We start from the raw sequence: 22,550 nt of genomic DNA on the forward strand, positions 1-22,550 counted from the left end.
TTCCTTCCAATAATAACTGCTTTCATGTGTCTTAACCATAAAAACAACTGTTAAAACCACTGATAGAACCGAACTGCAATAATTCAATCAAATCAAATCATTGGTCACATACACATATTTAGCAGATGTTATTGCGGGTGTAGCGAAACGCTTGTGTTCCTAGCTCCAACAGTGCAGTAAAATCAAACGATTCACAACAATACACACAAATCTAAATTAAAAGAATGGAGTTAAGAAATATATAAATATTAGGACGATCAATGTCAGAGTGGCATTGACTAAAATACAGTAGAATAGAATACGGTGTATACATATGAAATGAGTAAAGCAGTATGTTAACATTATTAAAGTGACTAGTGAATCCCTGTCTATGTATATAGGGCAGTAGTCTCTAAGGTGTAGGGTTGAGTAACTGGGTGGTAGCCAGCTAGTGATGGCTATTTAACAGTCTGATGGATGGCTATTTAACAGTCTGATGGATGGCTATATAACAGTCTGATGGCCTTGAGATTGAAGCTGTTTTTCAGTCTATCGGTCACAGCTTTGATGCACCTGTACTGACCTCGCCTTCTGGATGATAGCAGGGTGAACAGGCCATGGCTCGGGTGGTTGATGTTCTTGATGATCTTTTTGGCCTTGCTGTGACATCGGGTGCTGTATGTGTCCTGGAAGGCAGGCAGTGTGCCGCTGGTGATGCGTTGAGCAGACAGCAACACCCTCTGGAGAGCCCTGCGGTTGCGGGCAGTGCAGTTGCCGTACCAGGCAGTGATACAGCCCGACAGGATGCTCTCAATTGTGCATCTGTAAAAGTTTGTGAGGGTCTTATAGGGGCCAAGCCACATTTCTTCAGCCCACTGAGGTTGACGAGACGCTGTTGCGCCTTCTTAATCACACTGTCTGTGTGGGTGGACCATTTCAGATCGTCGTGATGTGTATGCCGAGGAACTTGATGCTTTTCACCTTCTCCACTGCGGTCCCGTCGATATGGATAGGAGCGTGCTTTCTCTGCTGTTTCTTGAAGTTCACGATCAGTTCCTTTGATTTGAGGGGGTGAGGGAGAGGTTATTTTCCTGGCAGCACTCCGCCATGGCTCTCACCTCCTCCCTCTAGGCTGTCTCGTCATTGTTGGTAATCAGGCCTACACTGTTGTCTTGTCTACAAAGTTGACGATTGAGTCGGAGGCATTGTTGGGCCCCTGTGTTGAGGATCAGTGAAGTGGAGGTGTTGTTTCCTACTTTCACCACCTGGGGCGGACCGTCAGGAAGCCCAGGATCCAGTTGCACAGGGCGGGGTTAAGACCCAGGGACCCCAAGCTTAATGATGAGCTTGGAGGGTTCTATGGTGTAGAAGGCTGAGCTATAGTCAATGAACATCATTCTTACATAATGTAGGTATTCCTCTTGTCCAGATGGGATAGGGCAGTGTGCAGTGCGATGGAAATTGCATCGTCTGTGGATCTATTGGGGCGGTATGCAAATTGAAGTGGGTCTAGGGTGTCAGGTAAGGTAGAGGTGATATGATCCTTACCTAGCCCCTCAGAGCACTTCATGATGACAGAAGTGAGTGCTACGGGGCAATAGTCATTTAGTTCAGTTACCTTAGATTTCTTGGGTACAGGAACAATGGTAGACATCTTGAAGCAAGCGGGGACAGCTCGTTTTTCAACCACTCCACAAATGTCTTATTAAAGAACTATAGTTTTGGCAAGTAGGTTAGGACATCTGCTTTGTGCATGACACGATTCATTTTTCCAACAATTGTTTACAGACAGATTATTTCACGTATAACTCACTATATCACAATTCCAGTGGGTCAGAAGTTTACATACACTAAGTTGACTGTGCCTTTTAACAGCTTGGACATTTCCAGAAAATGATGTCATGGCTTTAGAAGCTTGTAATAGGCTAATTTACATCATTTGAGTCAATTGCAGTTGTACCTGTGGATGTATTTCAAGGCCTACCTTCAAACTCAGTGCCTCTTTGCTTGACATCATGTGAAAGTCAAAAGAAATCAGCCAAGACCTCATAAAACAAATGTAGACCTCCACAAGTCTGGTTCATCATTGGGAGCATTTTCCAAATGCCTGAAGGTACCACGTTCATCTGTACAAACAATAGTACGCAAGTATAAACACCATGGGACCACGCAGCCGTCATACCGCTCAGGAAGGAGACGCGTTCTGTCTCCTAGAGATGAACGTACTTTGGTGCGAAAAGTGCAAATCGATCCCAGAACAACAGCAATGGACCTTGTGAGATAGATATTGTTAGATATTACTGCATGGTCGGAACTAGAAGCACAAGCACTTCGCTACACTCGCATTAACATCTGCTAACCATGTGTATGTGACAAATACAATTTGATTTGATTTGAAGATGCTGGAGGAAACAGGTACAAAAGTATCTATATCCACAGTAAAACGAGTCCTATATCGACATAACCTGAAAGGCCGCTCAGCAAGGAAGAAGCCACTGCTCCAAAACCGCCATAAAAAAGCCAGACTACGGTTTGTAACTGCACATGGGGACAAAGTTTGTACTTTTTGGAGAAATGTCCTCTGAACTGTTTGGCCATAATGACCATTGTTATGTTTGGAATGTGACCAATAAACTTAATTATGTCAAAATGTGACCAATAAACTTTGATAAGCTTTCCAAAACCCAGAGAGTTGATAGCACGCATGCTCTTCATAAAGTTATTCTCGAAATTGTTGGCTGCTGAAAAAAGGGCTTGTAAACGTAGCTCCAAAGGGCTTCAATGTGATGATATAAAAACAAGATTTTTTAAAAAGTGGTCCAACGGTGGCCAGATCTTTTTTTAAATCATGACACAATTTTTATGATAACTACCTCTTTGATCTTTGTGAAAATAGAAGCATATGTTTGCTTCTTTGGGATAGTTTTTGGGATAGTGTTTATCCCAAAGTGGTTTTGATGTGTAGGAATTTTAAGATTAAACGAGTTTGGGAAGTGTTTCCTCATCCTAACAATCAAGATGACATTCCATCTTGATGCCCAAAACTTTTACAACTTCTAGATATCTTTTTTTGAAGGAGGGGGGCAGTCCCACTCCTCAAGTATTTTGGGGTTATTGCATAGGACAGGGAGGACAGATAGAGGAAAGAGTTGCTGAAATATCTGTGAGACAGATTTAAACCAATGCTGTCTGTTCCAGAGATCACTGGACCACCCTATGCCACGAGATACTATCTTCTAAAATGACATGATAAACAGCCTACTCTCTGATACGATGATTGGCTCACCTGTTAATATACAGGCTAAAAGAGAGATAACACACTACTTGTAATGAGGGACAGGGAAGATTGTAGCAGCTCTCTCTGTCTGTGCCATTTTGTATCTCACTCACTCTAACCACCTCTTTCTCTTCGCTACTCCCATTCCCTTTCTCCTCATCTACTCTTTCTTTCTTTCCCTGCCATCCCCTCTCTATATACTCTCTCTCTCTCTTTCTCTCCCATCACTTCTCTCTGCATCTACTTTCTCTCTCTTTCAGCCTCCTCCCCTCTGCTTGCCTCTCTCTTTCTACTCTCTCTCATCCCCTCCTCTCTCTCTCTCTCTCTCTCTCGCTCCCTCACAGACATCTCAGAGTGGTTGAGTCATGATCAGTGTCTGACTCAGTGTCTCCTCTCCTCCCCCTTCCACCTCTTCACTACCTAATGGCAGTCGGATTAGACACCACCATCATCTCACCTAAGCCTCTTGAGGCTCCAGGTAGTGATTCAGACCCTCCCCCCGCCTTTGTCATCACTGTCTTTGTCAGCCTGATAAAAGACGGCACACAGCACTCAGACAACCAGCACGGTACATGAGCTGTCTCTACCACTGTTTGAAATCAAATATGGAACCCGGCGACATAAGAATGAGAGAGGTTGAGGATAATACTATAGTCTCACTTTGAAACAGTGGGTTATAATCATGTACTGGACAGTTCCATTTTAGAATCAGAACAGCAGATTTTAGTTCTATTTCAAACTACAGACAGTCAGAGTGAAGTTCTTCTAAGGAAGGGGGAAAATTATGGAGAGAAAAATATAACATATAAAAATCAAGCTAAAGAATTTCCATCAACTGGTAAGTCAATTAGTTTCTTTTTCTCGTTTGAAAAAATCCCTACAAAAACTACATTTGTTGAAACCAAATATATGATTCAATGCCAACTGTTATATTTGATTATTAACAAACCTATATTTGAAGTTCCAACATATCCCTAATAAATAACAAATACAAACAAATATATATACACACAACCCATTTATTCATGTTGTACCAGGTAGATTTTTCACTTTGGAATTACCTATCCACATTTCTTCAATTGGGTTAGACGCAATTCAATCAATTTCCCGTTAGTCAAGGTAGTAAATTGGTTCCATAACATTAAATAATGACTCCAAACACTTTTTTACATAAAACTTTCACATTAACTGGTTACAATATTTTACCCAAATGGTGACCATCTCTTCAATGGAAATGTTTCCTGCCTCTTTAGTATCACAGCACTTATGCCAATATCATTTATGCGTCGGTGCTAGCAGTGAACATACCTTCAAAAAAAATAGTAAAAAATACATTACCTGGACTTTTTTGTTTGGCCAAAAATAACTATCTGAAAGCCACGCCCCCCCCCCCCAATAGGCCACGCCTCCAACTCTTTTGATAGGCTGCTGAAGCCGCTAAATTGCATCCACCGCTACGCAATGCGAATGGACATGACGTGTTAAAAGCAATTTAGAAGCGTTCATTCAATTCAAAAAAACACTTTGATCTGTCATTATTTGATTTCAGAAAAAATGTAATAGAATAGGTTGAACCAATGCGTAATTTTTACGCATACCAATCAGGAAAAGCACTTCAGATGAACAGTGCCGTCCCACTTTTTACGGAGTAGAATGATGCCCTTCAAAAGAAATGCTGAGATGTTCTTCCTAACTCTTGCTTACCTCGGGTGCATGAAAAGACAAAGGAAGCAAATAGCTTTGATATGGCAGGTACCATGCAGGTACCATGCAGGATAAATATTTGATGCTATTTATGGAGATGGGCTTGTGTGTTCAGAATGAGAGTAGTGGATAAAGCTTTAATGCCCTGGTTTCACAAAGACAGAGAGCTATTACGGGTCTTTGAACATTGGACTAACATCAACCAACACATGGAGTCATTCGATGTGAATCAGAAAGCAGATATTGATTATATATATATATATCAGAATAGAGAATATATTACAGTATACACACAATACTGTATATTATACACACCTGAGTCTGTGATTAATGTGGTCATATAAAATATAATTACCTAAGGCCAGTGCATAGAATATTGTCCATAATTTTAGCATTTTGGAGCTGTTTCAATATACCCACATACTATTCAGCATACTGCTTATTCTGAAACAATGAAGCTAATGTTACCGTCTATGCATTCTAAGTGGTATTCTAGTGTGGACAGATGAATTTCATCTGTAATGGGCGAGATGAGATATGACAGAGAGAAGGACAGCAGCTAGCTTAAACATGATTCTGAATACATTTCACTTTAAAAACAGTGTTACAGAAACTAGAACGTAAGTACAGGTGTGTGTGTGTGTGTGTTGGCTGAGTGACAGGTTGTAGGTGTCGAGTGGCATCCATTATCACCTTATTACAACCAGGCTGTGCCAGGGAGATGGCAGTGCCACAGTGCACGGGTTTGTGTGTGTGTGTCATGGAGATGGCACTGTGGATCCCCTTCCCAAATACCATCTGTTCCTGCTCTGTCACACACACACGCACACGCACACACTGGAAGCCATTCCTGATAGTTCTCACAATTCTATTACGATTCAGTAGGAGTGTGGGGCTGTGGGAGTGGTGTCGGACTACTCATCACTCTGAGACGGGAGCAGCAGGGGCAGATGTAGGAGACAGTGTGTGAGAGACAACCCAGCACAGGGATGGAGTATTGTACATAACTTGTCTGTCAGAAACAAGGCTACATCTGTACAACAAATCTACCGCAGAGAAAATACCCCAAATTTGTATTCCTCAAGTCTTGCTGGCAAAGAGGTGCATGTGTGTGAGAGAGAGTATTTGTGAAAGTGCATGTGTGTAAGTCTACCTCAGAACATCTTAACAGCTAACAAAACTGTGGCATTACAAAGTAAGTCATAAAAAAAAACACTTCTGTGTACTTCATGAAAAGACAAGCCTCCACACAGACAGTTTGTGTAGGGGTGTAACTGATAAACACAGCTAAGACATTCTGCTAACACCTTGTCGAAGACGGCAAACTCATTAGAGCTTTATCCTGAGAGCTCAGTCAACATGCAATCATTATTGTACACGGCGAATAATAAAAACACCTCTTTGTTGTGCTGCCTCTTCTCTTGTTGCCTTTGTCTGACTAACTTCAGCACAAGATGAGAGGAAGGAATAGAGGGAGAAAAAGCATTGTTCCAAAATCTTGTCTCCGTGTTGCATCTTAAAGTAGTAGATCGGAGAAGCTGACGCCCACACATACTCCTCATGGGTCCTGTCCTGGAGTTTATTTATCTGGTGGGTGGTGAGGAGAGACCCCAGGGGATGAAGGTGAAAGACGAAGCCCTGGCAGGCACATAGGACTCTCCTTATTTCTTTCTCTCTTCCAGCTCTCCCTCTCTCGCTGTCTCTCTCTCGCGCGCTCTTTCTCTCTCTGTGTGTGCCATTGCAGAAATTTGTGATCTAAGTCATGTGAGGGTTCTGTGCAGTAGAAGCTCATAGGGTCGATACACAGAAAGAAAATAGGGCTCCTCAAAAGAGTTATTTGGGAAGGGTGATGGTTCCAGAGAACCCTATCAGCCCGATTATATGTTAACTATGACTATGGGCATTGAGAGTATTTTGTGAAAGACTCATGTACTGTATGGCCTCGTGTCAATTGAGTTGACTAAATCAGTGGTTCTCAATTCTCTCCTCAGCGACCGCCAACTGTTCCAGAGCTAGAATAATAATGCCTAAGGAATTTTATATATATAATATGACTAACCAGAAGAGAAAAAACCTGCACGGTTCTACAAAAGGATCTACAAAGAACCTTTGAGATTAAGGACAGTTATTTGTGGAACCATTCCCCATAAAGGTTCTATAAAGAACCATAAAAAGGTTTCTATATAGCCCCAAAAAGGGTTGTAGCCATATGCAGCAAATTGGTCAGTTACCTCGTGTTGATATTTCAGTGTAACATTTCTAGTGTTGATTCAGGAGCTAAATTCCCTCTATTAGAGTGAAATTAACACTCAGTGGTGTAAATTAACCCCAGATTGACGTTATTAACCAGATTTATTGTTTTATACTGTGGAAAGTAAAACAGTCCCATCAAAACTACACCCATTATTTTCATATTTCCAGCATGCTAGGTATATTTTTGGGGGGAATAATTTTTAATAATAGTATCTGTGTTTTTGCAATGACTTGATTGATTGATTAATCTTATGCTACACAAAGATAAATAACATCAATTTTTCTAAACAAATCCAATAAGTTAGTTAGATTTATTGCACCCAGTACTGAAAGGGTTGTTCTGGTTTAAGTAGTTTAGGTAGTCTCCTTTACCAGAGTTCCAAACCCTGGTAGTCAAGCTGAACATAGATTGTGGGTGAATAAAAATTCAAACTGTTGGATGTTAACTTTGTCTGGATTCCAAAAGGAATTACACATCACTTTGCCAGCCAGCATAATGTGACTTGCAGGCCCATTTGTAAAATAGGACTTTCCTAACACCAATGTGTTAGGGTAAAACTAAGCGGTCAACGTAAGGCCTTACGCTATGTAACATATTGTCATAAATTACCACTTTTAATGATAACATTCACCATGGGAAATATGCAAATTGGCAAACAACACCCACATTCACTTACTGTAAAAGTGTTTTTGCACAACACTAATTGGAGCTAACTCTAGATTAACACTAGTGTTGAATATAAATATATAAATGTGTTAATTATCCCATAGTGTAAAATTGTTGTAAGACTGGAAAGTGTATTGCACTGCAATTTTTTTACACTATAAAGTGTTACATTAACACTTAAAATGTAACACTATAATCAAAGTAATTTTACACTCTGTAGAGTGGGATCATATGTTATCTGAAGTTCATCTCATCTTTGTCCACTACAATATTAAAACTTTCCTCTTGTAGCAGGGCACCAGACTAATAGTTTCCCTTGGTGGCACTGGTGCCACTAAGATTTCCAGTTGGTGGCACCAGCCCATGATTTGGTCGCACCACTTTTTTTTCTCTGCATCACGCAACAGAAATAATATGTAGGCATAGCAACTTATAAAGCCATTCACAGTGCTTTAATAAAAAGTGTAACAGACTAGTAAGATGATATTGAAAAAATACATTGTTTCATAATCTTTTCATGTTGTGACTCAAAGTATTCTGATGTGCAAACTAATCCAGTGATTGTCATGCATTTTGGGTAGACAATTATGCAATTTTTGGTATATTTGACTGTTAAACTAGGGCTCCCGAATTGTTTCTTTTTCAATAGAGATGAATTTCCCTGCATATACAGTAGATGCTCCTTAATTCACCACCTGAATACGTGAAAACGCAGTATCCAGTCGTAGTAGCTATGTGTTATTAAATGAACAGTACATTTACACGTCCAAAATAACGTTGCATTTGTAGCCTACCACCAATGAGGCCTATGCACTCGCAATTGGCAATGCGCATTTCACACGCACCGTATCTCAAAGCCATATCAAATATCTTGTTTGTAAAATAGTTACTATTGAGCTTGAAAAAAAAAATAATATACTTACAGAAAGCTGAGAACATCCTCTCTCCATTTGTGACAACAGGATAGCTGTGTTGACAGCAATTTGAGTTTAAAATGTTAAACAATCGGAGCACTTTTCTTTCTCTCGGAGCATTCCCCCCCCCCCCCCAGGAAAGGAGAGAGAGAGTGGCTAGCTTGACACAGCAGCAGGCCCCAGCGAAACAGGTACAAGGGCAGGCAGGCAGACACTTTCATTACAGGAATCATCAGGATAAAGTACACTGAACCAAAATATAAACGCAAAATGCAACAATTTCAAAGATTTTACAGTTCATATCAGGAAATCAGTAAATTGAAATACATTCGTTAGGGCCTAATCTATGGATTTCACATGACTGTGAATACAGATATGCATCTGTTGGTCACAGATACCACAGATAAAAGGTAGGGGTGTGGATCAGAAAACCAGTCAGTATCTGGTGTGACCACCATTTGCCTCATGCAGCGTTACACATCTCCTTCGCATAGAGTTGATCAGTCTGTTGATTGTGGCTTGTGGAATGTTGTCCCACTCCTCTTCAATGGCTGTGCAAAGTTGCTGGATATTGGTGGGAACTGGAACACGCTGTCGATCCAGAGCATCCCAAACGTGCTCAATGGGTGACATGTCTGGTGAGTATGCAAGCCATGGACATTTTCAGCTTCCAGGAATTGTTTACACATCCTTGTGACATGGGGCCGTGCATTATCATGCTGAAACATGAGGTGATAGTGGTGGATGAATGACCCTAGAATGGGCCTCAGGATCTTGTCATGGTATCTCTGTGCATTCAAATTGCCATCAATAAAATGCAATTGTGTTCATTGTCCGTAGCTTACGCCTGCCCATACCATTACCCCACCACCATCATGGGGCACTCTGTTCACATTGACATCAGGAAACCACTTGCCCACACGACACCATACATGCTGTCTGCCATGTGCCCGGTGCAGTTGAAACCTGGGATTCATCCGTGAAGAGCACACTTCTCCAGCATGCCAGTGGTCATCGAAGGTGAGCATTTGCCAACTAAAGTCGGTTACGACGCCAAATTGCAGTTAGGTAAAGGCCAAGGTGAGGACAACAAGCACGGTGACGACCTTCCCTGAGACGGTTTCTGACAGTTTGTGCAAAAAGTCTTCGGTTGTGCCAACCCACAGTTTCATCAGCTGTCCAGGTGGCTGGTCTCAGACGATCCCGCAGGTGAAGAAGCCAGATGTGGAGGTCCTGGGCCTGCGTGGTTACATGTGGTCTGCGGTTGTGAGGCCGGCTTATGGTAGAGAAATTAATATTAAATGATCTGGCAACAGCTTTGGTGGACATTCCTACAGTCAGCATGCCAATTGCACGCCAATTGCATGTCTCAAAACTTGAGACATCTGTGGTATTGTCTTGTGTGACAAAACGGCACATTTTAGAGTGACCTTTTATTGTCCCCAGCACAAGGTGCACCTGTATAATGATCATAATGTTTAATCAGCTTCTTGATATGCCACACCTGTGAGGTGGATGGATTATCTTGGCAAAGGAGAAATGCTAACTAACACGGATGTAAAAAAACAAATTGTGCACAAAATATGAGAGAAATAAGCTTTTTGTGCTAAATGGAAAATCATTTGGGATATTTTATTTCAGCTCATGAAACATGGAACCAACACTTTACATGTTGCGTTTATATTTTTGTTCAGTCTATTTTACTTTATAACCAAAATAAGGTTTTAGCATCCTAAACAATAGGAAGTTTTGAGTGAGGTGAATGAATGTGTAGCCCCCGCCAATGCGTCCAATACATTTTTTTACTCGCACAGGGAAGTCAATGGGTTGCAGAAAAGCCCAGTCTGGAGGCTTTTCACTATAGGCATACTACTCTCTAACATTTTATTCAATGAAAAAGGACTCAATTTTCACAATCAACAGCAGCCTAGAGCCAGGCTCCTTTCTCTCCCTCTCTCTCTCTCTCTCTCTCTTACCGAAGCAGCAGGGCAGCCGGGACAATTTGTCCATCAACATTTTTATTTATCGGCATGTTATTTATTTTATCGGCCAAAAGCCGATCACAATCAGATCACAATGCGTCTTTTAATTGTCTACACCTGTCTAAAAATGATGGCACAATCAGCATGTGGACAAGATCAGATCAAAGGAGGCATCTTATACCGCTTTCAAAACAACTGGGAACACGGACATCTCCGACTTCCAACTTCAGTGCATTCAAGTCGACTGGGAACTTTAAAGAAAATCTAGCTCTGACTGGGAAAAATCGTTTTGAAATGTCATCCAACTCGGAATGCCAGGTCAGGAAGTCGGGCCTCTTTCTAAAGCTCTGACTTTCCGACCTGAAGATCGCTGACGTCATGATTTTATTTTTTTCCAGAGTTGTCTTGAAAGCACCATTAGAACCAAGTATAAATGGAGCTTCTGTTACCTGGTATGTTGTGTGACTCACCCAGCCAGGAACTGTGAGTAATGTTGAGCCAAATGCTATAGAACCCAGAGTGCAGGCTTTTGTTCCAGCCCAGCATGAACACACCTTCTTTTATTCTGGTCTACTGCCCATCAAGGCTTTGATTAATAGAATCATGGCTGCCAGATCTAGTTCTGTAGCCAATTGCTTCATTGTTGCCATGGCAAACTAAATAAAATAGTTGAGTACATACAGACTAGCATTTTACTGCTGGGCGGGAACAAAACCCTGCACCACCCTGTAACTCTCCAGGGCAAGGTTTAGTGACAGACCACTGGGACACACAGACAGACGTGTAGTAAGCTCTGAGCAGGATTTGGTCAATACCTAACAGACAGTCACTAATGGCAAAGTTAATGGTCAATCGATATAAGCGAGAATCAATAGGGATTGAATGGAGTTGACAGTCAGTGCTAATGTGGACCAATAGCTGGTCAAATGGCTCTGGTAGTGGACTAATCACTTCAGGATGTCTGATAGCGTGGACGTGATGGCCCTTGATATTGTCTGTCTGGTGTATGGAGGTGGATGGCCTAGTGTTTCTCTCATTGATAAGCGATAGCTAGCATTGACCGCAGGGTCAGCTGCTGTACCTAACCCTTGATCCTGGACTACATGGGTTTTTGTAATTAGCATGGCTAACATGTGACACGCTTAGAAGAAACCTGGAAGAACCTTTTGTGGTTCTAAAAATGACCCACGGTGAACCTTCAGTTCAAAAAGGTTCTATGAGGAACTCCTCTGAAAAGAGTCTTTGAGGAACCTTTTTCATAATATATTGTAGAGGTGGCACCCTATCAGAAGATTGGATCTTTATTTTTGGCCACCCGTTAGTGTAAATGTCATTCCAGTTAATCATGTTAAGCGTGTACATTGCAAATTCCAAATTTCCTTGAATATTTATGCAGATTAAATATGATAATATTAACATTGCTGATTACATATAGTAATGAAGTGGTACCTATTCCAATTGTGGGACTTGCATAGGTGCTTAAAGAATTCATACACCTCTATACGATTCCCTCAACTAACCAAAGGTGCAAATATTAACCCTTGACTAGCAATGGTTCCTTGTGGAACTCCAAGGGGTTCATTGAGGATCTCCAGGTTTCCTTGATTCACCACTAATTTTGAGATTGTAGAGGACACATTAGTAATAGGACATTTTACATTAATAACTAAGATACATTGATAAATTGAACTATTGAGAATTGATCAATTATCTTTGATTCAATTAGCTTTCACTACTTGCCTAACCCCTCCCACCAACACTCACCATCCCCCAGGCCTTTCTTTCCCACATTGGCCACTGTCAGTCAGTTGAATGCACTTTGTAAAATAAAACATCAATGCCTTGTTTTGGGGAATGCACAGAGAGACTAAAGGCAACCTTTAAACCATCTGGTGAATTACTCTAAAATCAAATCCGCATAAAACTCACTCACTCACTCACTCCTGATAGCTAGGATGACGCTAAACCATGCTAGTCACGTTTGCCACATTAGGATGAAGAGAAATCATTACACACACTCAGGCAGAACAGACAAGCACACAGTGACGGAGACAGGAAACAAGGAAACTGTTACCACACCCTTCATTTTGTTTCTAGATATCCTGCAGAGGGAGAGAGTGAAGGACCTGATAGGAGAGGGGGAGGGATTGAATGTCACACAGGCCATTGGGAAAACTGTGTTTGTGCTTTCACTACAGTGGCTGTCAGGGCCTTTGATTATTACTCTCTCTACAGCTACCTAACTAAGCCTTACACCAGTACAGACCCACCCCTCCACACCAGCCTATACAGTAGCCCAACTGGCCGGTAGATAGTGCTATTATTACTTTTACGTGGTTTGCCAGCTGCGACCAACTGGAATGTATGCAGCCGGCTATACACTTGTGTCCCCCGGCAACCGGCTCGTACATAAAACATCCTCTATTCAGGCTGCAAGGGTGTTGATTTCCTCCGTAACTAGTCTTAATGGCGAGGCGCTGAAGAAGACAAAAAACGGGGAAAATATGCATATTGTCTTAATAAGTCACAATTTTCCACCACCATGCTAGAGTGGCTAATGACACCTCCTGATGTTCAGCCAATGGGGGAACACTAGTGTATAGCTAACTGCAGACACTCCAGGTGGACGCAGATGACAAAGGATGTAAAATGAATAATAGCACCATCTGCCAGCCGGTTGGGCTCCCTATACAGCCTCTGTGTATTACCTTATTGTGGTTGTTTTGAACACCCTATTGTTCACGCCTCAGTGCCTCTGTGTGGGGACCTATAGATCTGTGCTCTAGAGACTTTTAGGCAGTGCAATGAGTATGGACACATTATTGGACGGACACGTTTTCACACCCGAAATATACACCGCTATCTCAGTGACTTTGTAGCCTCAGTAGCAGATTGCATTTGAGTACTGTGTGTGTGTATTTGTGTGTGTTTTGTCTTGATGTGTGTGTGTGTACCACTCTCGAGGCATTCCTCTCTGCGGTGCTCGTCAGCTTCCTCTGCCAAGCACCAGCCAGCTGTTCCCACCACACACACACACACACACACACACACACACACACACACACACACACACACACACACACACACACACACACACACACACACACACACACACACACACACACACACACACACACACACACACACACACACACACACACACACACACACACATAGAGAGAGGTCCCCTCTATCCTGCCAGGTGTGTACAGCTGCTGCAGCTGAGAGGCCGGTCTCCAGGGAAACAGATGATATTTGAGGTAGAGGAGTAGAGGAGCGTCGAATTAACACATCCACCCCAGACGTCAACCACAATAAAAAATACACAAGGACTTCATTTCACTGGCCAGATAACAAAGGAAGAGGTAGGGCAACTCACAGCAAGCTCTCAGCAGGAGTCGTCCTTCCCCTCTTTGGACACAGCAGGGTTCTGACGAAGAGTGACGATGACGACGACGACTCAGCTAAAGAACTTCTCCATTGGAGAACAATACACTGCATTCAAAACTGCCTCAAACTCTCTCCTTTCCTCAAGTAAACAGCCTAAACAGACTGAAAATAACATGGTTAAATGTGTTGAGATGTGTGTGTGATAACATGACATTTTAGAATGTGTGTGATATGTTTCTCTGACAATTAACAGGTATTCATTACTCTTATTCATCCACAAAAAAGTATATTGTTTGATATCTGTGTGATCACACAGTCTTTACACAGGTGGTGGAAGACGTTATGAGTGTACCCTCCATTTATGTGAACAATGTATCAACTCCTGCCGTAAGTCACACAACAATGCAGGCGATGAATGGGGGCTGGCCCAGCCACAGGAAATATTCCCTCACCTGAGCCAATCACACCTCTCCTGAGGGAAGGCCTCACCTCTTCCTGTCCAGGAATATAAACTGAATGTGTGAAGACCACACCTTGTGTTTGAACATCGACCAGCCATATGGTTGATGTCATTTATGAACTACAGCACATTCCAAGGACACCCCACGTGGGGACCTTGTGGAATTCTACTCTGGACTACTGAAATGCTTTGTTTTGGATTCGACACCATGGAGAATACCCTGAAGTCCGTTGGTACCAGGCAGGATACCTAAGAGTTTCCCAGCTCAACCTCGCCTTCTTTTCCCTGATTTGATGTGAGAGTGTAATCTGTTACTTTATTATTATTGGCTATTTATCTCCTATAGAAATACCTCTCTGTTAATTTTATGTTTTTTAAAAAGTGTCTTTCTTTTGTCCTTTGAATCCCATGCTAGAAATAGCTTAGATAAACTTCCTGTCACGTTCCTGACCTTATTTCCCTTGTTTTGTATTTATTTAGTATGGTCAGGGCGTGAGTTGGGGTGGGCAGTCTATGTTATTTGTTTCTATGTTTAGGTTTGTTCGTTTGGCCGAATATGGTTCTCAATCAGAGACAGGTGTTTGTCATTGTCTCTGATTGGGAGCCATATTAAGGTAGGCTGTTTTCACTGGTTGTTTGTGGGTGATTGTTGCTGTGTCTGTGTTTGTTCGACACACGGTACTGTTTCGTTCGGTCATGTTCTCAAGTTCAGGTCTGTTCACGTCATTTTGTTTAAGTGTTCTTCATTACGTCGCTTAAATAAATCAAATATGGATACATACCACGCTGCGTATTGGTCCGATCCTTGCTCCTCCTCAGACGAGGAGGAAGACGAACGTTACACTTCCTTACCCCTTTCCACTTTATTTTCTTATTCTGATTTGTCTATACATTTTGTTATTTCTAAACAAAACTTATTTGTTTTTGGAAAATATATACTGTCTCCAAGAATGCATTGCCTTGTCATTTTAAGAACTTATTTGCCTTAAGAGCTATAGGTTAACCGTAGTTATAATTGTCACTATTTTATAGTTTCTTGCTGACAGGATATCCATAAGAGTATTCAGCTCGATCTCACCAATCTTTCCCCTGATTTCAACGTGAGTGTGTAACCTGCAGGTTATCTACAGTTCTCCTTGTTTCCTTCTGAAATATCAATAAAAGCTGTTTGTTTGATTTTAGGCCCTCCAATCTCAATTCCCAGTGTGTGACTGTGATTCTGTAGCCTATCACATTAGTACATCATTTTGCCATCACAATCTCCATTATTTCATTCCTCCTGTAAATTCATTGTTTTACCCTGGTAATTTTAAATACGTCTTAATCTTTGTCCCCAAGAATGCATTGCTTTGTCATTTTAAGAATGATGGCAGGTAGCCGAGTGGTTAGAGTGTTGGGCCAGTAACCAAAAGGTTGCTGCATTGAATCCCTGAGCTGACAAGGGGAAAATCTGTTGTTCTGCCCCTGAACAAGGCAGTTAACCCACTGTTCCCGGTAGGCTGTCATTGTAAATAAGAATTTGTCCTTAACTGACTTGCCTAGTTAAATAAAGGTTCAACTTAACACATTTTTTTAAAGAACTGAATTGCCTTCAGAATTATACACTGAACAAAAAAATAAACTCAACATGCAACAATTACAAAGATTTTACTGAGTTACAGTTTATATAAGGAAATCAGTCAGTTAAAAAATACTCATTAGACCCTAATCTATGGATTTCACATGACTGGGAATACAGATATGCATCTGTTGGTCACAGATGCCTGAAAAAAAAGTAGACACAACTAGTTTACTACAGTGTTCATGTTTAGTTATCGTTGACATACAGTACCAGTCTACATTGTAGAATAATAGTGAAGACATCAAAACTATGAAATAACACATATGGAATCATGTAGTAACCAAAAAAGTGTTAAACAAATCAAATTATATTTAAAATTCTTCAAAGTAGCCACCCTTTGCATTGATGACAGCTTTGCACACTCTTGGCACGCAGTATTTGGTTTTTACCAGACATAATGGGACCCATCCCATCCAAACAGTTGACTCAAGTTTACCGAAAAGCACCTGGATGATCATCAAGAAGATGAGTCAAAAGTTCAACTTTTTGGGCGACATGGGTCCCATAATGCCTGGCAAAAACCAAACACTGCATTCCACATGAAGAACCTTATACCAGCGGTCAAGCATGGTGGTGGTAGAGTGATGGTTTGGGGATGCTTTGCTGCCTCAAGACCTGAAGGACTTTACTTAATAGAAGGAACCATGGATTCTGCTCTGTATCAGATAATTCTACAGGAGAATGTCAGGACATCCATCTATGAGCTGAAGCTGAAGCGCAGCTGCGTAATGCGGCAAGACAAAGATCCTAAATACACAATCAAGTCTGCATGAAAATGGCTAAAAAGCAACACAGAAGTTTTCTAATGGCCTAGTCAAAGTCCAGATCTGATCCCAATACAGATGTTGTGGCAGGACTTGAAACGAGCAGTTCATGCTGGAAAACCCACAAACGTCGCTGAGTTAAAGCAGTTCTGCATGGAAGAGTGGGATAAAATTCCTCCATAGCAATGTGAGAGACTGATCAACAACTACAGGAAGCGTTTGGTTGGAGTCATTGCAGCTAAAGGAGGCACAACCAGTTATTGAGTGTAAGGGGGCAAAATACTTTATCACACAGGGACATTGGGTGATACATAACTTTGTTTATTAAATAAATTAAATAAGTGTGTAATTGTTGTGTTATTTGTTCACTCAGGTTCCCTTTATCTAATATTAGGTTTTGGTTGAAGATCATTCAGTATCAAACATATGCAAAAGTAGAGAAAATTAAAAGGGGGCAAATACTTTTCACAGCACTAAATTATTACTTTTCATTAAAATTGTAATTGTTTTATTTCACTTGGTCCCCACAACCCTTTTATGGTCATGCAGCTCCCCCGTAGCTGACGTGAGCAAGACCTTTAAACAGGTCAGCATTCACAAGGCCAAATGGATTACCAAGACGTGTACTCTGAGCATGCACTGACCAACTGGCAAGCGTCTTAACTGACATTTTCAACCTGTCCCTGGCTGAGTCTGTAATACCGACAAGTTTGAAGCAGACCACCATAGTTCCTGTGCCCGAAAACACTAAGTTAACCTGCCAAAATGACTACCGACCCGGAGAACTCACGTCTGTAGCCATGAAGTGCTTTGAAAGGCTGGTCATGGCTCACATTAACACCATCATCCCAGAAACCCAAGACCCACTCCAATTTGCATACTGCCCCAACAGATCCACATATCATGCAATCTCCATTGTACTCAACACTGCCCTTTCCCAACCGGACAAAAGGAACACCTACGCGAGAATGCTGTTCATTGACTACAGCTCAGCGTTCAACACCATAGTGCCCTCCAAGCTCATCACTAAGCTAAGGACGCTGGAACTAAACACCTCCCTCTGCAACAGGATCCTGGACTTCCTTACGGGCCGCCTCCAGGTGGTAAGGGTAGGTAACAACACATCTGCCACGCTGACCCTTAACACCGGGGCCCCTCAGTGGTGCATGCTTAGTCCCCTCCTGTACTCCCTGTTAACCTATAACTGCTCGGCCAAGCACGACTCTAACACCATCATTAAGTTTTCCGACGACACAACGGTGGTAGGCCTGATCACCCACAACGATGACAGAGCCTATAGAGAGGTCAAAGACCTGACCGTGTGGTGTAAGGACAACAACCTCTCCCTCAACGTGATCAAGACAAAGGAGGTGATTGTTGACTCCAGGAAATGGAGGGCCGAGCACGCCCTCATTCTCGTTGAGGGGGCTGTAGTGGAGCAGGTTGAGAGCTTCAAGTTCCTTGGTGTCCACATCACCAACAAACTATCATGGTCCAAACACACCAAGACAGTTGTGAGGAGAAAACGACAACGGCTATTTCCCCTCAGGAGACTGAAAAGATTTGGCATGGGTCCTCAGATCCTCAAAAAGTTATACAACTGCACCAGTGAGAGCATCCTGACTGGTTGCATCACTGCCTGGTATAGAAACTGCTCGGTCTCCGACCGCAAGGCGCTACAGAGGGTAGTGCGTACGGCCCAGTACATCACTGGGGCCAAGCTTCCTCTCATCTAGGACCTCTATACCAGGAGGTGTCAGAGGAAGGCCCTAAAAACTGCCAAAAACACTCCAGCCACCCTAGTCATAGACTGTTCTCTCTGCTACCGCACAGCAAGCGGTACCGGAGCGCCAAGTCTAGGTCAAAGCTTCTTAACAGCTTCTACCCCCAAGCCATAAGACTGCTGAACAGCTAATCAAATGGCTACCCAGACTATTCTCATTGACCCCCCCCCCCCCCCCCCTTTTTTTACGCTGCTATCACTGTTTATTATCTATTATCTATGCATAGTCTCTTTACTCCTACCTACATGTACATATTACCTCAATTAACTCAACTAACCTGTACCCCCGCACACTCTGTTGACCCCTTGTATATAGCCTTGTTATTGTTATTTTATTTTTGCTCTTTTATATTTTACTTTTGTTTATGTGGTAAATGTTTTTCTTAACTCTTATTTTTCTTAAAACTGCATTGTTGGTTAAGGGCTTGTAAGTAAGCATTTCACTGTAAGATCTACACCTGTTGTATTCAGCGCATGTGTCAAATCAAATTAGATTTGATGAAAAAAATGTATTACAATTTTCATTATTTTATTTCACTTAGTCCTGCATGTTGGAGGTCGAAGACTAAGATTTTCACTGTAGCCTGCAATCACACATGCAACCATGTACGTGTGACTATTAAACACTGAATCTATGAATCTGGATGTAGTTTTAAAAAGTGTCTTGTTTTTGCAGACTGTAGTGTTTTTGCGAACATTACTGTGATATTTACTAGGTTTTTATTTTGATAATACTGATAATAGTATTTACTATATTATTCTACAGTATACTACAACATTCTAAAGTAAGTACTACACATGCAGTATAGTATTCTACAGTATACAATTTACTTCATAATTCTATGGTAAGTATTATAGTATTCTATAGTAAACTGTAGTATGTTTTCATGTGGGTCGTCCTTACAGAGTGATTCGTTTCTCTTTCACAATTACAACAAATAGCATCCCACACCAGCCTCTAAAATCCTCCAAAGTAATCACTCAGTCCAAGGGATTTCTGCTAGAGAGAGAACATGTATTTCTTTCTTTCTTTCTTCCTCTCTTTCTTTTGGTCATTCTGTTGGGCTGTTCTTCATTGTGGAGGATTAGTCTCTGAGTGTCGGATTACAGAATGGGCAGTAAAGATGATTAAAGACTTCAGAGAGAGAGATGGGAGGGGAGAGAGAGAGTGAGGGAGAACGAGAGAGATATTTCAATAACAGGCCAAATTCATATAATTATATCACTGACCCCTGCTTCAAGCTTCAACCAAAACAACAACACATCCATATCATACACTCTGGGACCTGAAGAAAGAGAGAATATTCATTTTTGAGTCTCTCTCTCTCTTCTTCCATCTTGTGATGAAGGGAATAGTGTGAATTATGGAGGGAGGTGGGGGCCTGCTTTAGATGCTGTGAGCAGAGATGGGCAGTATAATTTAGTGGAATTAAATTGCCACGTGTGTATTTTTGTTAGTCGTCATGTATCTTATCACACGCGCACAGCATACAGAGCCTAGCTTAAGGAGCGGAATCGCCTATCAGCTGTCAGACAGCGCGAGGGCAGCTCCTCAAAAAGCTGGTACTGGAGTGAAATGTGCTTTTATAATCCCAGTTATTGCGCAACCAATACATTACATTTGAAATACGTTTTTTAATTACTTTTGATTATTTTGTATTTATTTGTATGTGTCACTGGCCTAAATTACAATCAAATGTATTTTGTAAAAACATACTTTTGAGACCTGTAATTCGCACTTCTTTGTTGTTGTTGTAAAATACAAAATACTTTTCTATACAATTTTTTATAGCGGTTCATAGTTATGTGGCCCTCTTTCAACCTGCATTGGTATCAGAAGTCTGATGGCACTACAGTGTGATACAGTATGCCCAAAACGTAAATGTAAAAACAAAGACTTGCAAAGCATGCTAGGTATTATTATAATGAGCTCCTCCCCCAAAAGAAGGTCAATAATAATACCCTGTATTTTTGCAGACACTTATTTAGAGTGACCTACAGTCAGTGCATTCAACTCAGTGCATTCAATATCACAGTCATAACAAGTAAAATGTTTTTTTTTCTCCTTTGTTACCGTTACAGGGAATGTTGTTGTGGTGAAGGTGTGTACTTGCAAATGTTAAATACTTGTATGTATTTGCATTTTATCTAAATACAACTCTACAAAACTATTTAGCATTTTCTTTTGAGACATTGGTCTTTACAGTATCTTATAAACAAGATACATTTTGATTTATCTTTTGCCCATCTCTGGCTGTGAGAGACTCTTTGATCCGTGATGGTATCTAGTTTCTCTGTAGTGCTGCAGTCACGGCTGTTGTAGCAGTGCAGCTTCCGCCTGGTGCAAGGCCATTTTGAGTCGTTAAGTGCAATAGTGTGAAATTCTGAGACACAATTACTGTTCCACCTCAGACATTATAGCAAGTGGGTAAAGGAGGACTGTGTTGTGTTAGCTAAGAAGAATACTAGACATCCACCAATAGTCTAGCATTGCGACTTAAAAATTGTGGAGCAAAAACCATCACTTATTCTATCCATAAATCTGGGGGTTAGCCAAAGTGGGTGTTTCTACGTGCAAATATAGGTTATGCTACAAGTATCACTAAAACATATGGGACATCTCAAGAGAAGTACATACTCATAAACACATCAGCATATTCACCTGGGATTGAGCTCCACAGCATCATTGTAGCACGTAACAGTCATTTTCTCCACTACATAAACATAAAATGTTTGTGTGTGCAGTTGTGGCGGTGTCTGCCTGCAAGTGTGTGAGTGTGCCTGTGTGTCTGTGTGGGTGTGTTTCTCCAGTTGTCACCCTGTGTGCCTGTGTGTGTGTATAAAACCTCACCTCATCTGTATGCTGTGCCTAGGTTGCCCACGAGATTGATTTTAGAAAGGGGAGATATGACATTTCCCCCCCCCCCCCCCCGCCTCTCCCTCCCTTCTGTTGAACAGGGTGATAATCCTAGCATTGCTTTCCTCTACATGGTGTGTTTCCGTCTCCCTAGGGTAATGGGTATGATTGGCTCTGGATGTTCCTCACACCTCATGCATCACCAATGATAGAGCCGGGAAATAAAAAGGTGACCGATAAATAAATAAATCACATGAGTCATTGCCGGCCATTGCCGGTGTGATAGGATGGATTCCTATGGGGAGTCTTAACTAGTGTGGAGCAGAGGTGTCAATGAGATGGAGGTTTAGGAGGGAGATGGAAATAAGATATGGGTGGGGACTACGAATGCTAACGGTTAACCCTTTTACAATGTGAGCTTGAAGCAGTATAATTGTTTGAAACCTGAACATTTTATTTCACTTCAAACAATGAGGAATGTTTTACATTGCTTCAAAGTAGCTTGGCAAACATCCAACCATAGAAATGTGGAGGCAATTCTTTTATAGACTTCCCTCAGCCATGAACCAGCATTTCTCTCCTTGTTCTATTGGTTTTCATATCAACTTTCATTTGTTGTCCTGAAGCCAAATGCATAATCCTAGTCACATTAGCAACGCATCTTAGTTTTTGCTATTAGATTCCCCCGTCTTTCTACGTTTCTAACCGAGATGTTCATCTCTGTCACATTTGGAACCACTCGATTAGGTGTGCTGTTTAGAACTGTGTTTTCCCGCAAATTGTATTTTGGTAAATGTTTGAAAATTATGTTTTATTCGCTGCTTCATTACAACAGTTGCATGTTCACTAATAGCCAATAGCATTTTGACTGTAAGACGATAAGCTTGCTATTGTTGCAT

General features: G+C 41.5%; 1 protein-coding gene across 1 annotated transcript in view; it reads right to left on the minus strand.

Moving 5' to 3' along the window:
• The window catches only part of LOC139580836 (carbonic anhydrase-related protein 10-like), a gene marked incomplete in the record, with an annotated part of 315,977 nt that overhangs the window by 46,851 nt on the left and 246,576 nt on the right, over positions 1 to 22,550 (minus strand).

Source organism: Salvelinus alpinus, chromosome 7, assembly GCF_045679555.1.
Source record: "Salvelinus alpinus chromosome 7, SLU_Salpinus.1, whole genome shotgun sequence".
Lineage (NCBI taxonomy): Eukaryota > Metazoa > Chordata > Actinopteri > Salmoniformes > Salmonidae > Salvelinus > Salvelinus alpinus.